Source organism: Mytilus edulis, chromosome 6 (genome assembly GCF_963676685.1).
Source record: "Mytilus edulis chromosome 6, xbMytEdul2.2, whole genome shotgun sequence".
NCBI lineage: Eukaryota > Metazoa > Mollusca > Bivalvia > Mytilida > Mytilidae > Mytilus > Mytilus edulis.
This window is the reverse complement of record NC_092349.1, coordinates 12629003-12646236: the sequence shown is the minus strand read 5'-3', so window position 1 is coordinate 12646236 and position 17234 is coordinate 12629003. Positions and strand designations below refer to the sequence as shown.

General features: G+C 29.3%; 1 protein-coding gene across 10 annotated transcripts in view; it reads right to left on the bottom strand.

The window, feature by feature from the left end:
- LOC139527149 (homeobox protein cut-like 1) overlaps positions 1 to 17234 on the bottom strand; it is a 76048-nt gene that overhangs the window by 55286 nt on the left and 3528 nt on the right. The window contains exon 1 of one of the 10 annotated variants that reach the window (XM_071322441.1): positions 9607 to 9888. The exons of 8 other annotated variants lie outside the window; for them this stretch is intronic. The gene's annotated coding sequence lies outside the window, so the exon portion shown is untranslated. Of the gene's footprint in view, positions 1 to 9606; positions 9889 to 17234 lie in introns of those variants that run through there. One more of the 10 variants, XM_071322438.1, reaches the window with a different exon arrangement.

Genomic DNA, 17234 nt, shown 5'->3' with positions numbered 1-17234 from the left:
ATTCCGTGCCCTGAATTAAAAACAAAACTGTATCGACTGTTTATATCGCCAGACATTAAATCTGATATCAGTCGAATAAAAAAGATCATGATTTTAAATGAAAATAAGAAATATTTGACAAAACATTGTAAATATATACAATGATGTAAAAAAACAACTAAATTCCACTTGAATACTCAAGTGCCTGGGTTCAATTACAATTGAACAATAACAAATAGCAATTAAATTGCAAATTTTATTTTCCACTGTACAATAACCATACTACTTCCTTGCATATCATTTTCACCTTAACTGCCAAATTTGTCATTGTATGCAAAACTGTTCAATTCTTTTTGTAGAAGATAATAAAAAAGATTCTTTTGAAGGTGTGAGTTTAAATGTTCACAAATGAAATTTCAGACAAAATTCAATTTTGTCACTATTTTTATGCTGTGAATATTACTAAATACTAATAGATGTTAATTTAGATCTTCTTCCCCTTCATTATTCAGATACAGTGAGAGTAATTTCCCTTAAAGATAACTATACTACCATACAGATTATTTAACACTCCTGACATCTCATTTAGTTTTGAATATTTCTGAAACTTTATTTTGTGTATTAAATCTTGAATTTTCATCTATATTTTTGCAAATCAATATAAAAAATACTGTTTTATCAAATTCAAAATCTGACATTTTACAGTTATACACAACTTTTCAACATTAAATACAAAAGAGAGACAACTCTTGCAAATAGAAGATATTGGAAATAACTCATGGCATAATCAACAATAATTAATAATATGGGAGATAACTCCAATGAGAATTACAAAATTTAAGGAGAATATTCATATCTAAAGAGTCTGTAAACTATCATTTAGTCTTATATATGATGTTCAATAGCTACAAAAGAATATTAAAAGTCCTTTGTTTTGTATATTGAATATGATTATGATACTCACAAGCAATAGAAGCTGGTCAAGCAATATTCGTATGTACTTATACCATCACTATGAAAGTGCGTTAGATACTACTATTTATTGTTTCGCATTAGTGCTTACTGTAACAGTAAGAATTTCTCGACAGGAACACATGTTAGTGTACTGTTTATTGCTAATGGACCTTTTTTGTTGTAAAGAATACTAGATTAGTGACAGAACATTGTACACTGATACATAATCTAAGTGTCCAAACAATCAACAAATTTCATGTAAAAAATTTGAATAGACTTTTAAATATTTAAAGAATAAACTATAAAAATCTTTCTTCAAAAACAAATATAAAGAAACAATATCTTATTTCAAAGTTTAAAGTCTTAATTGTTTTATAAATATATCATAAAGTTCACAAAGTAGTCTATATAGATAATTGAATTTTGAAGAAGTGTATTAAATTTGATCAATGTAAAAATCGTTATTTTAGACACTTTTAAATCTATGAATCAACAAGTGATTTACCTTTAATTTACCAAGCTTGATCCCTTCTGACGCAGTCCCTGAGTATCATGGATTTAAATCTAATCGAAACTGACTGTGTAGATATTGATAACAGTCGGTCAATCAGTTACCAATCACCGAAAAAATGAAAGGGAAGAGTTTAATCTGTAACGATTACGTTACTAAGACAAAAAGACATCTCATATATTGGTCTATAATATAATTACAAAAGAGGGTGGGTTCAAATTTTCCAATTGAAAAATTCCGTTGCACTTACTACGTACAGCCATCAAGGGAACAAGGAGTTTAAAGATTACGACTTTCTCTCGATGTGAAAAATTATGCACATCGACTACTTATCTCAGGAAAAAGAAAGATCAGAGCACTTTACATTTATTTATCTATCCACTTATCAAAAAATGTTTTCTTCTTAATAATACAATATGTATCAACCAATTGTGTTAAAAGTTGAAATTAGATCAGTTTTTCAAGTAAAATTATTGTTAAATTAACCATACAAGTGAACTGTTTATCATATAAGTAATTGATTAAAATGGGTATTGTCTGATCTTTGTTGCAAGCTAAATCTTCCTGCCCTGTTCCCACACAAATAAAATAGTTTAACATTGAGACAAATGACTCGTTGCATTTGTAGTGCAAAATCTTATATAGAGAAATATTTCAATATTTATGTAAATTACAGATGTTACAGATATTTAAAATGTAGGTAGAAAGAAGATTCTTCAACATTTTAAAATATTAATAGTCAATATGATACATGTACAATAAAAAAGAAGCAAACAATAAAACTGCCATTTCAACATCTCATTTTTCTTTCTTACCTAATATTCTTTTTTCCAAATGATATGATGTATTTTTAAGACCAATTGTATTAAGTGTTTGATTATTTTAATACTGAATTAAAATATTTGTTTCAGAAGGGTTCATCAGCCCACAATGGTCTGAACAATAGGGATAGATAAAGTTATTGGTTTGTTGCTAAAGACTGATTTGACCTCAAAATGTCCTCGAGTTGTTTGTGTCATTGGGTTGCTGTCTCATTGTTGTTTAACCCATTTCACCTTTTTTACCCCCATAAAATAATGGAAAGTTATTGTAAAACCATCAGAGTTCTCCACTTGACCCCCTATCAAATAATCCAGACTTCAGGTCTCATCAACAGTCACACTAGTTGACAGTCGCATCACTTTTCAACAAATCACTTTACAATAATACTGCTTCATTCTGCCAAAATGATGTTTTGATAAATTTCAAATAAATCAGAATATCTGATTCATCCGACCTAGTTAAATGAAATCAACATCATAACCGTTGGAAACTTACATAATAATTTGATTGATATACACTACATCCTGTTGTTCTGGTAAAAATCACTGTTTGACAGAAACCATGATTCATTTTGTCTAACATTTATAATGATGGCGTTTTGATTGGAAACGGTTTGAATAAAAGCTTCAATTGATGATAGCAGACAAAACATGGACTGTGTCACTTTCTTAAATACCCCAAAAATTGTCACATTTTTGTTCAAAAAAAATCTCAACTGTTTTAGACTTGATACTAAAGTGAGTTCTAACAGAAAAAGACAATGAGACACACATACTGGTCTGATTCTTTGACATTTCTAATAAGGTATTTGTTTTCACCAAAAAAATAGGAGATATAAATCAATGAAACTCAATGTCACTAAAATTTCATCTAACTCTCTATGATAATAAGGGAAATAACTCCATCCTTTCCATTTGCTTCTAATGTCTGGAAAAGAGTTGTCTCCCTTAAAGACAAAAGTACTCTTCCAAAAAATATTTGAACTCTTGAGATAATAAATTATAATAGACAAGAACTGAAATTTGACATCTGAACTGAGAAAGTTAATCCTGAATAAACAGAAAGGATAAAGATTATCTTCTAATTTCTAGAAAAGAGTTATTTTCCTTAAGGTCAAAACTTGAAAAGTGATCTTCAAAACATCTTTCAAGTCATTAGAGCTAGATAATGATAGACTTATAATGACTGAAATTCAATCGTTGAACTTAGTAAGTTAATTCATAATAAATAAAAAGGATATTAGCTTTCTTAATTGTTCTATAGACTTCCAATTTCTAGAAAAGAGTTAGTTCCCTTGAAGTCAAAATAAAGTCAAAAGTGCTCTTCATAAAAATATTTGAACTCTTGAGATAATAATAGACTATAACTGAAATTCGATCTGTGAACTGAGCAAGTTAATCCAGAATAAATTGAAAAGGATATAAGCTTTCTTGAAGCTTGAAGTATCAGTAAAAATACTAAACAGACATCAAACGGATCTTCTGCTAACTCTACAACTATAATGTAACATCAAATGACCCATACCAATGGAAAGAAATTGCCTACATATCTACATGCACACGATCTTTGATCTTAATCACAATAAATCATTCAAATCACCCTGCTAATTGTCAGATCAAGTATTTTCTTCATTTCAACATCAGATTGGATAATTGATTTCACAGAAAAAAAAGATTGAAATGATAAGTAAATACTTTTTTTATAGAAGTTTACCCATTACTTAGTGATTGATTTGGCAAACGGAAAGATTGGATTGCAAAATATATGTGATTCTACTCATAAGAATTTGTGGTCATAGATTTACTATTAAATTTTCTTTATTAACCTGATAATAAACATTTCAATTTATTTTGGCAAAAAATATATTTTATTTTTTTTTACTGGTATACAATTTATTTTGATGGATTTCTACAAAGCACTTGAAGATCTTATTAGTTTGTTTCAGTTTACATCTGAAACTGTACCGATTGATACATCTAATACCAAGGGATTATTAGCATCCAAATCACAAAAACATTTTTTTTTGCGTTTTGTGGAATTTCAACTTTTAGAAAGAAAGAAAAGGATAACCCCCAAAAAATCATAATTTTTGAGAAGTTTGCACATTGACAGTTATTGCTAAAAAAATAACATCAAAAAAAGATATCATTCAGGTTTTTTTTATGCAGTTTTCTTTGTCTTTTTTTCTTTCTTTTCCACCAATATGTTACTGATATCCATAGATCCCAAACTATCTTAAAACCCATTTTCAATTCGTGATTTGTTGTGCAGCAAATTAAAAATCAAGATCACTTTCAAAGGCATTTATCACCATTTGGTTCCTTTGAACTCTCAACTTCTTCATCCTCATTCCATCTTAACTAATAATCCTGAATCAAATAGATGGTTAAACAAATACCCATGTTTAAAAGAAAATCTGCCATATTGAAGCAAATAGCAACGTTTGTATTTACTGTTCAATGTTTGGTCAATTGTCAAACTTACTGCATAGGAAAAGTTCAAATTCTCCCCTTTTTAGGAATCTATTTACAATCATTTAGTTTCTTATAAAATAAACATTCGATTTGTTGACGCAGAATATCTGAAATCAAACAACGAAACGTTTTTGGCTAATATAAAAATGGCTACGATTCTAAGATCTATCGCTCAACACGAAAATTTTAAGAAACTCCACCTGACAAAGATCATCGCAGTACCTGATGATGTTGCTCTTTTTAAGCCTCCGAAGGTCGAAGATCAATAGATCGGCGGCATTCGTCTAATGCCCTATCAAAAGAGATGAATTAACGCTAATCAATTTGTAACTTCTATACAAACATAAGATTTCATATAACAAGAGACAAATAAATGTTATCAGTGATTTAACCCTCGACCAAATATCGTCAGATTAGCGACTTTTACTTTTACAGGAATCTGGACACTTTTCTATTAAGATTTGTACATCAAATGTATCAATTAGGGAAGACAAGAGGAGATAAGCCCTTAAATAAATGTCCAGTTAATAAGCTTAAATCAATCATGTTAAAATGTACTTGAAATGAATAACAACCAATGTCAAAGTCTACTTCTACTGTCTTACCACGTCTTACCAGTGTTTATAAACTCTCCACATGAAAACATTATCTACTGAAGAGCTCTTTTAGTCAATCAACAAAAAACGTATATCCCAAAAGAAGACAAATAAAGTTCATAATATGAAGTATTGAAGTATTTGTCTGAAGAGGAAAAAAATGTCTACCTGCTTCACTCAGAAACCCTTTAACTTATCAGTATAAGTGAATAAAATTATACTTTTTTTTTTTAAAAGAGGCTTTTACAACTAAGGACATAAGACCCTAATATTTGCATGTTTATATATGAAACACATGCTATAATTATTATTATTTTGCTAGTTATTTCATGTTAATGACATAAACCAAAAATTTACTTCAGTGACAATTTTTAAATTATTTGAAATTATCTTAACTTCAAAGCAATTTAGTTTTGTACAACCTGCAAAATTCATAATAGTTTCACAACTTAGAGACTATCCCTTAAATAAAGGTTTATTTTGTAGTGTTAAATTATTTATAATTATTTAGTATAAAAATATAATAATTTAATCTCATTAAATCAATAATTTTTTTTTATTGGATGAACAATTAATTTTTTCTGCATTGACAAAAATTTCGAATAGAATTTGTTTTTTTAACAGCAGTCAATTAAAATTTCCCTTCAGGAGCCTTCTTTGATAATTCGAAGACAGAAACATAATGACGTCTGCTAAAAATGTCTTAGAGTGATCAGGCGTCACATGATCAGAAATTTGAGATAAGTAAATGAACACAAGTGCCGAAACTATGCTGAGTATGGCTTTGTTTCACATAAAATCATTTTTCATTATGTGAAAATCTGTAATAATGGCATCGGTATACATCACGTGGAGCGATTGATGTATGAGTATCAACCTCTTGATGAAAATGAGATCATCTTTGAATAATGATCACCGTCTCAAAAACAGAAAGGCAAAAATGTTCTAATATCAGGAGGAATTTGTAGTTAGGTAAATGAATTGACTGATGTATACTTAAGACAGAGAAAAAATCATATATTTGTCCTACATGGTTTTATTTGCCAACCTCAGGGTTGTTATAATTATTTTGTCATGATTGATAATATTTCTACCATAGTTTTGATTGCCTCCTTAAATTGCTACGACTGGAGTTTGTCTTTGATGTTTGAATAAAATAATTTCAATTTAAACATATTCATTAAATGCTGGCTCTTCCAGTTTCCACCCATAGGTATAAAAAGTCTGACACATCACATCATCTATTTAGATTATAAAGGGGTAATTTGATGGATTCAGATTTTCACTGGACACTTGGTTCTGCAAACATTGATGACAGGCCTCAAGTCAATAGATAAAACACATTTTCTGATTGGTTTATCATAGATAGAAACATTTTATATGATAATTTGTTGAGTAAATCAAAGGATTCTCCAAATTTATAAAAACAAATTACATGTTCCATGACTGTCAATGCCAACATTGCTGGAATCAATATGAAAACTATAGACACTTCAGAAAACCTACTAAAGCTGCATAGTGACCTATAGCTGTTAATGTCAACTTGTCATTTGGTCTTTTGTGGAGAGTTGTCTCATTGGCAATCTTGCCACATCTTTTTTCTTATATCTATTCTGGCTATTGTATACTCTGTTGTCCTCAAATATAATTGTTTAAGAGCTAGAGCTGCTCATATTGACAATATCTTGTTTTAACAAGGCCTCAGTATAGCCTACAGAGAAACTCTATATTTATTATGTTTGATAGTGCCATATCAATATATAACTTCAAACAAGAGAGAAAACCAACACCAAAATATAAAACTTAAATGGACATCTTAGAGGTTAACAAACTGTCTGAACAGATTAATAAGCATCTTCACCATGTAATATGTTGAGCGTACCCTATCACATCCATTCAGAATTTCTGAGACTTTTCATGGACCTAATTAGCATTATAAAACATGCATTTATTTCTAAACACATTCTCAAAATAAGAATAAGAATTGCCACTGCCACAAATCTCCACCAGAGACCACATGATGATATAGAAGTTAACAACTACATGTTATCTTGCTATCTTTGACAATGAGCAAAATCCATACTGCATAGTCGGCTATAAAAGGCCCTGTATAACGATTCAAATGAGAAAACTTGAACAGCCTGATTTAAGTACAAAACAATGAACGAAAAAAACAAATATAACAAACAACAACCACTGAATTACAGGATCAAACTTAATTATTCTATGACGATAATAACAGATTTTAAATTTCTATTTGAATGTGTAAATACACACCTTGACGATTTAGGGATAGTGTGTATAACCACAGAGAGGACAGATTTATAGCTCACGTCAAAACAATTGAATTCTGTTGACAAAATTGACAGGTATTATACTTAATTTAATTGTTGTTGTGTTTAATTTACATCTGTACATTCGTTTTAATTACCACAAAACAATATTTGCTTATCAAAACCAAAAAGTACAAAGCAACGAAACATCACTGTTGTATACCATTAAGGTAACAGGTACATAAATGGCAAGAGATATCTCGTTGATAATGATTTTCGCATGCAATTAGAGCATAAAATGAACTGCATATCATAATAAAAATATATCTCTCACAGACACAGCACACATGTAATTGAATACATATAATGTTATAAACATTCAAATATTTGACTTAAGTTGCATTTTGTGAAATGGTAACGTTGAAACACTGTCCAATGATTGAACAAAAAAAATATGGCATACATGTATTGCTAAATCTTCCCTAGCCTGCCACATCAACACTTTCCTGCCACATCTTCCCTAGCCAAGAGTTACAATCTGACCCCCTTCTCTGTGTCAGCAGGAGCAGATTACATCATAACCTTTAACTAGTGAATATGATATTGTCATTGAAATAACCCTTTAAATTAAATGATTTTAGTCGAGGAACATCTAATTTCTTTATTTAGTATACTGGTAGCACATGCTTTTGGGGGACAATATCAAAATTGAATGTTTCAAAATACAAACTAATATCTGGCAAGATGTTCCAGTTTATAGGATAGTAGATATGAGCAAATATGGTATACTTTTTAGACAACTGAGGCTAAATTGTCTCCCTTTATAATATTTTGAAAAAGTGTGGGAAATCAACTTTGATACATTATCACAGCTTTGTTCAATACTGAATTTTGTTCAATTACTTTAACATGCATAAGATACTGATAAAATTACTATCAGTAGTTCTTTAATCAACTGTCACGACTGTTTAAAAATTATATCACCTTTCACCCTCAAATCATAAACAGTAATATGTTATACAAGTATATCAAAGAATTTATTGGCTTCACATCAAAACTAATTTAATTTTTTTAGAGAACAACTTATATATTTATGAAGTTTTGGGGTAATTGATTAAAATCGTGTTTTAAAATGATCGAAATTTACACATCTGTTTTCTGTCCCATCTTAAAAAGGTGTCTTGAATCAGACTCTTGACCAATCAGATCAGAAACATCCAATTAAGTGTGAACTATTACGCAACACCATCTTTTGTAATTGATCCCTTTGTTATAGATCTGATGTATAACATTATTCAGTGATGATGAAAAAGTTTTCAGCAAGTTCACAATCTAATGTCTGAAAAGTTAAAAGCAGATTTAAAATATCTTTCAATATTTTAAAAATTTCTTTCAATATTTAACTAAACAACTGATTATATAATGTTTACTTGAAAATCCAGCAAAAACAGTAGACATACGTTAACATGTTTCACAAAAAAAATGTACCAAAATACATGATTTGAGTGATAGCAGTTTTCACTGTAATCAATATCATTTGCAATGAAAGTGTCTCGATAGAGATTTCATCACATTTCAAATGTTTAAATTTTACAGAACGTTTTTTAAGTTTCAAATGATAATGAACTTGATAATTTATCAGTTGTAAATAAAAGGTAGAAATAAAAAAAAATTGAAACAAAAAAAGACAAATTTCTCCCTAAATACATGTATTTGCAACAGGCATAGTTATACATTGAGAAATGTGCTGCTAAGCAGATATTATCAATACAATACATGTAGTTCAACAAAATCAATTCTACTTTAAATACCGAGTAATGATTTTCCAGTGCAAATGTTCTCTACTTTAAGGAACAGAAAATAAGTCGTTAAACTTCAATAAAAATCAATAGAAATGAAAATATTTTTTATTAAATCAATTTTTGCTACCATATAAGGCTTAAATCTAAATCTTTCGAAAAAATTACATCACAAATAGCTGCTGTTTATGTACTTACTAATAACAGGTGTCCTCGTAAAATACTGAACAAAATTTCACAATCCTACGATGTGTTAAATCAACAGATTTAAAAGGATGGATATTTTCTCCGCTGATGGCGTATTGATTTTTAAAGATTCAAATAAAATTTGGAGTATCATCTTTGGTAATTGAAGACTTGAATCAACGGGGTGATCTTTTCTTAACAATCACGCCGTAACAATTCAATACTTTTTGTATGGATGATTGATAGCTTCGGGATAAGTTTTATATCCAGTATAAAATTTTACCTATTATCACTGCAGGTGTAAGGGGAAATTTGATTTACCATAGAAATCCAAATAAAACCACTAAGATATAACCCCTTAATCTCCTCTTTCTCCCTTCTCTATCAGGTCGGTCAGATTTCTACCTTCCATAATGATCACATAATAAAAAAAAGATGTAAGGTAAAAATTTACCCATTAATTTAAACAATAAAGTTCTCTTTCACTTCTTTAGACTTGTAAGTTGTTTAATATCTTTACATATATATCCATAAGTGTTGTGATTATCTTTGATATTTTGATATTGTTGGTGACTATAGTTTTCATGGTTATATTTCTCAGGCCCCTTTTTTCTTACATTCACCCAATAATTCTATAATTCAACAAACACTTTACGTGGTATTGAACAGTACAACAGACAAGCATCAACCGCCCTGTGAACCAATCAGAAGTACCAATAAACACAATCAACAACATTTGATATCTTTAAGAGACAAGTCTTCTGATAAGTTACCAAATACAGTGGATAGTACAACTGACTAAACCAACAGCTCTGTGAACCAAACACATGTACCAATAAACACAATCAACAACAACAACCACATCAACATAAACTTAGTGGTGAGCTTAAACAATTAAACTAGTTTTACATGTGGTAAACTAACCTCCCCATTTACCAATAATCTTTTGGAACACAGATTGTAAAAGTAAAACACTCAGAGTACAAAACCTACACATTGCATACATGCAGTTAACAATAGGATGACACCTTTAACTTGTACAAGGATATGAAAGATGGCATATAATTAAGACAGCTTGGACTAAATGTTCTTCCTACCTCAGGAAGCACATCTTTAACTTTATGTAAATTATGATACTAATGATCCTATTCAAGAATTTATGCAAATTTTAAACACAAATACGGTACAAACATTTTGTCTCCTTTACAGGTTATAAAGCATTAATTTCTCAAAAAATTTCAGCAGTAAATGAAATGAATCGTGACAAATTGGATGTTGAATAACCATAGATAATGGTAGGCTTCGGAGAACTGTCATCCCTTGACTTAAGATAAAGATGGCTGATAAGCCCAGCCATTGTATGTTATTCCAAGATATCCATTTTAATGACTTGACGGATAGAAAAACATCCTATTGTCGATAGTTCACAGATTCTGGTCCTGAATAACAATTCAAGTGGAACACAAAATATAAAAGCACTCAAATTCTTTTCTACGTTTCTTCCCCGCAGACATAAAAAAGAGGCGTGAAACTAATAATGTTCATTGGAAAGTATTGTATTTAAAATTTAAAGATTTAGATACATATCTCCTATAATTATACGTATAAACATTATTCAGATTTAAAAGTTCGATTAAGGAGGCACGAACTAAATCATTTAAGATTTAAACATTTCTAAAATATAGGTGAAAAGTTTACATTGTTAATGCTAACATATCATGCAATTAACAACAAATAATCTTAAACAGGGAAGTAATATTATTCTATCTTACATAATGAAAAGTTTATATTACATGTATTTAAGAATAGGGTACAATTTAGGGAGCATGCATCTGTTTCTAAAATTTTACAACAATAGAAAATTAATATGGTATAATGTGAAAAAGGCAGCAATAACCCAACAACAAAATAAAATTAAACTTTTTTTTAAATAGTGTCTTGACCATATATGTCAACTTTGGCCTGAATCTTGACAAAAAGTGTATAGAATTCTTTAGAATGTTTTATATCATTGACATTTTAGTTGTCAGTTAGCTGGGTTGCTGTCTAATTGTTGTATAATTAAACATTTAACTTTTCCATTTACAGTAGTTAAAGAAGAGCATGCTTTTTAGAGAAGTTTTACTGAATATTTTTACTATGTCTTTTGGTCTTTGATAAATAGTTTGTCTAACAGGAAATCACACCTCAACTCCTTATTTTTTGTTCTTGTTGTGTTTTCAGTTAAAATGATAATGTGCAGTACATGCACAGGATGATTTCAACATTCCATGCTTCCTGTCGACTTTATACAATAAATACTGTTAATTGTGAGATCATATCCACATTGAAAATCTCAGTGTGTGTAAAACTCTGGAGATTTTGACTAATTATTTGATCCCAGTGCTCTTAATTAATTTCATTCATAAGGAAAAATATAACTCAGGGACCCAATAGTCCAGACTACATTAATTAAGGGAGGGGACTTTAAACTTCAAGTAAAAATGCTGATAGTGCTTATACTAATCTTTCATATTTTTTGCAGCTTCAACAATATCTAAAAGTCTAAATAATGAAATGTTATGCCAGTACATAATTTGGTAAAAGAAGAAAAAAATAGGTAATCATTTCTTTCATGTCAGCATCTATCATTTAAATATCACGTTTCTACCGATTAAAATTTTTCAAATTTGATTTGGATGCGACAATGAGAAATTGTTATTCTTTCATCTGCAAGGTGCCTCAAGGAAAGAAAAAAAAACATCCCCGGTAAAGTTACAAGTCGATTTGAGAATGAATGGTGTTCAATGGGGCGAAACAACGGCCATATCTGATATCGCCACTATCTCTTTATTTTATACATTAATTTACATATTTCAAACATTCAGATCTTAGTTCATAAAATGTCATGTGAAACTTCGAATCTGATAAGATCCTAAAATATACATAAGTTCTTATGAAAATTACCGATAAAATTTTAAGTGTCGGTCCTCAAGTTATTAAATAATAATATTCCTTTGGATCACAATGATTAAGAAATACAATGCTTCGGGAGATCCAGCGTAGAAATTTTATTCTGCATCATTAAAACGTTTGAATAAAAGTAACACCTGATTTTTTTCCTTTTATGTCTGAATCGCTTGGTGTATTTTCTATAGAATAGTACAAATTTCAATAAATCGCCATTTTTCGATGATCCATGAAGTTTAAGTATCCAGAAAATTTATATTCATAAATATTAAAGAATAATGTCACATTCTAGTATTTTTCCATAGTAATTTCATTTTTTTAATGATTTCATGAATGAATTCTCAAATATGTTTTACACCTCTTTTTCAGATCACTACTTTTATGCAACATTTTTGAAGGATTCAAATTTTCAAAAGCATGCATATTTTTTATTTTTCAGATCTTTTCAGATTTGAAATAAGACTACATAAAAAAACTTTTTGTCAGTCACTGGTTTAAATCAGTTAACATTTCATACTGCAGTACTTGAAAAATAATTCAAGGAGGCCTTTATATCAAGTGTTAGTAGTTCATCTTCAATGATTACTACCTTGTCAGCTCTGAGGTTGTTACTCTAAACCTTACTCCTGGTGGTAGTGTTGAACTCCCATCCTCAATTACGAAGGTTGGCGATTCTTGTTTTTGACAAAGACTTGATACAATACAATCTCATTTCCTAACATTTGCAAAAATCTTTTTAGTTCATATGTAGCTTAAAATCTTACCTATTTATATGCCAATTAACTTAATAACTTATGAAGTCAATTTTCCTTCAAAATAAAAGCTTTCTTTCTTGCAGCAATATTACTATATAGTTAAAATCTATGGTACTGGTAAAGTTATGCTACAGTGATTCAAAATAAAATTAATAAACAATGAGTTATCTCCCTTTGAATATTTCATAGAAATTTAATAAAGTTATTTTTTTCTTCCATTGATCATGTCTGTACCTTCAATAATTATCTGAATATGAATAAAATGAGATTGTATTTGTGAAATAGACAGCAATCCAACAACTAAAATAACCAAAGAATATTGTGAGGGTAATTTGAATAGTCTTCAACAAAAGACAGGTTTGTATACCATACATTGCCATATGGCATGCTCTTTCTTAACTGATTGGATTCTAAAAGGGCAAGTGCAATCTGCACAAATGACAAAAAACAACCAATAGCAAGGTTTGTTACTTTTTGGACAACCAATGACAGAGATTGTTACTTCTTGGACATGAACATGAAGATAACATTTGATTTTGCACTTTCATTTTAACTCAATTAGAGAAGACATATTGTTCAGGCTTTTTCAACTGATCAACAACTTTAACTTTTATGCATAAATTAATCACCTGAAAGTTATTTCAAACCCAATTATGGAAGACACACATATAAAACTTCCATTTATCACAATTTGTAATCTATCAAAATAGCTAACAAGACCGATCATTACTATTAATTCATCAATTTAATAAAATAAAATAAAATGGATGACGGTTTTCTTGGATTAGACCAAAAAATTAAAATGCAGATTTTTGTCTATGAAATGAAGTAGTAAAAAAATATATGATTGATACTGAAGCTTTATGACCGAGGATCAACTAAGGGACATTTGATTATAAAATGTCATATTTGAAACCTTACAATGGAAAGAGTATCTGCAATTTAGAATACTTTTTGAATTATGTGTTTTATTACATTTACTTTTTCTGCACTTGCAATTATTTTTAGAATCTATTTTTTTCTTCAACATTTTGAAGAATGATTCCATTTCAATTTTTTATGAACTTTAAAAGAATTATGATAGCTAGTTTAAATCAATTAGCATTTTTTTCAAGGATACTTAAAGAATATTCAAGGAGGCCTTAATTTACATCCTTAATGTTACTTCTATGATTTAAAACTGAGGTATCCCTTATCCTTTATAATTTACTTCAAGGAACTATTAATATCTAATACATATTGTACACATTGTAACTGATATACATGTATATATAGATAAGATATTAAGTTAAAAAGGTTCAGTAGACTTGCATTTATATTAGTATAACCAAAACAAGTCATTGCATTTGTGTATTTGAACAGATGACTTTGTTAGGTACAAAGATATTTTTCTTACAGCTAATTTCCTAATGCATGAAGAGTAAGACTTTGGTTAGCCAATGCTTGCTTTGTTTGTAGATTGTTCAATGTCCAATCAAATATAAATATGACATATATATACAGGTTTAACTATGCCTTTCTATACTGTTTCAGCAATCTTTTATAATACAAACAAAGCAAGCAAGCCATCCAAAGTCTTCCTCTACGTGCATTAGGAAATTAGCTCTAAAACAGAAGAAAGAAATCTCATTGCCAAAAAGACAATTTATCCCTTTCTGGGCCCCATTTTCCTTAATATTGATGATCAGTACTCAATTATTACATGGCTCATTTAAGATGTATTTAAAATTTCCAGATTTTCAAAAAATATTCAAAATAAAAATTGACTTGTCATGAATACTAATGAAGCCGATTATTCTTTTGATCTCTATAAAAAACCTATATGTTTTATAGTTTGTTGTTTTCTTGCCGATATTTCATTTATAAGTAATTACTTACTTATTGATTATATTAGTTTTTCTTTTATGGGGATGTCGTTAACAGTTGATAGATAAGTATAGATAAGATATATCATATACATGTACTTAAATCTTATAAAATTTCAAGTACAGTCATTCCTGCAATATTTTGGGAAATGGGCGGTGATAAGACATTAAGACCTTAAGTCCTTTAAGTCAATTACTATTAAATACATTTAAAAACAATTTTTAAATCTTAGAACTAAGCTTTTTTAATATCAGTAACACACTTTATTGTATAGCAATATAATATTTCCAACAGAAAGTAACCAAAAGTTAGCGTGCAATAGATTCTAATATTGCACTAGTGCAATAAATGTTCAAAATTCATGACGTCATCAATGACAAAATCTTAGTTTAAACCAATTTTTACTTCAAATATTATATTGCTATACAATAAAAGGGTTATTGCATGAATATTGGGGAATATTGTCCCTCGTAGAACATATATTGCACTCGCAAGTTCGTGCAATATAAAATTCTACTCGGGACAATATTCCCCAATATTCATGCAATAACCCTATAATATACTGAAGAGAGGTGTGCAGTTTTTTTTTTAATAAAAAATAACAACTCTACGACTAAAATAACCATGATACATCTTGTGTGCAACATACAGTGACTTTTTATTGCTTTTTTTCTTTAAATACAAAAGTTAAATGTTAGTAGGCAATAGAGAATTTCTGTACATTTAGGACTTTTTATATCAAGCTTGAATAAATATTTAATTGAATTGTAACATATATAATGAAACCATGCATTATAGAAATGATCATTGAGAATAAAGAGACAACCTGACCAAGGAGCAAAAAAATGGTTCAAGGCCACCAATAGTTCCCTTTCATCCTCAAGAAAAAAAGGGAGATAATTTGTAACTGTTTTAAATGGGGAAAATTAAGCCACCTGTTTATCCTCAAACATTTAAAGAGACAAATTAGCTTCTACTGAAACCTTTTAAGAAAATCTTATTCTAAGATTGAATTGGGAGTACAAAAAACTTCCCTATAATCCATCAGGGCAAACTGAGCCACAATGATTATCATCTCTTAAATCCTTTGCCTGTAGCATAGAAAAACTGAGGAGACTGCTTCCCTGTATAGACCAGTAAAGGGAGATAATGAAAGTGTCCTGGCAACAGCATCAGTTTTCAATCAAAGTAAAAGAGGTCACAAAATATCTTTGTTGGGATAATGTAAAACCCTGAAACCTAATGACCTGTATTCATCTCTCTTTTATTCAATTATTGCTACAGAGATGAGTTTTGATTTACATAACATTTACTAAGAAAGCTACCACAACAGACATTAGAAGTTTAGTATTTATAGTTCAATTAAAATCTACATTATTGTTGCATTTGGAAAAAATCTGGCCTTGCGGTCATAAAACTTTCGAGCACGATTTTTGTACTCAGACTCAAGAATCAACTAATCAAAATACTGGATTTTGTGTTTCGAGCCCTTATTTTGTACTCGGAGTACTGAGTAAAGTTTTATGACCGAGAGCACTGACTATAGCAGATTTTACCTCCATCCTTGCAGAAGAGGTTATACCCAATAAAGTCAACTAAATAAATTATCAAAACAAATCTAAACCTTGACTAGCTTTAAGAACTGGTAGAACATGTAAAATAATCATTCAAAAATATATGTCACTCATTCCCTTAAGTATTTAAAGAACCTCAAAATAGAATATACATTGCTGCAATGTGAATATGATTTAGGGAAATCTAATAAGAATTATACCAAAAAATATTATATACTTATCCTATTTCATTAGCGAAACAATTATGAAATTTACGAGATTTGAAGTAATTGATAATTTCGAGGCCGTGAGATAAATATACAAGTATGTAATTTCTTCATCCCTTGATGTACAACAAATAGTCAAATAACCTGAGAATTACAATAAATTTTATCCACTTAGTAAATCTGATTAAAAACAGAATAAATTTCCCTCCAGATAGAGAATATTTATAAAAATCAATATCTAGGTTGTGCTTGATCAATCCATCGGCAGAAAATTTTAGCTTGTTTTATTA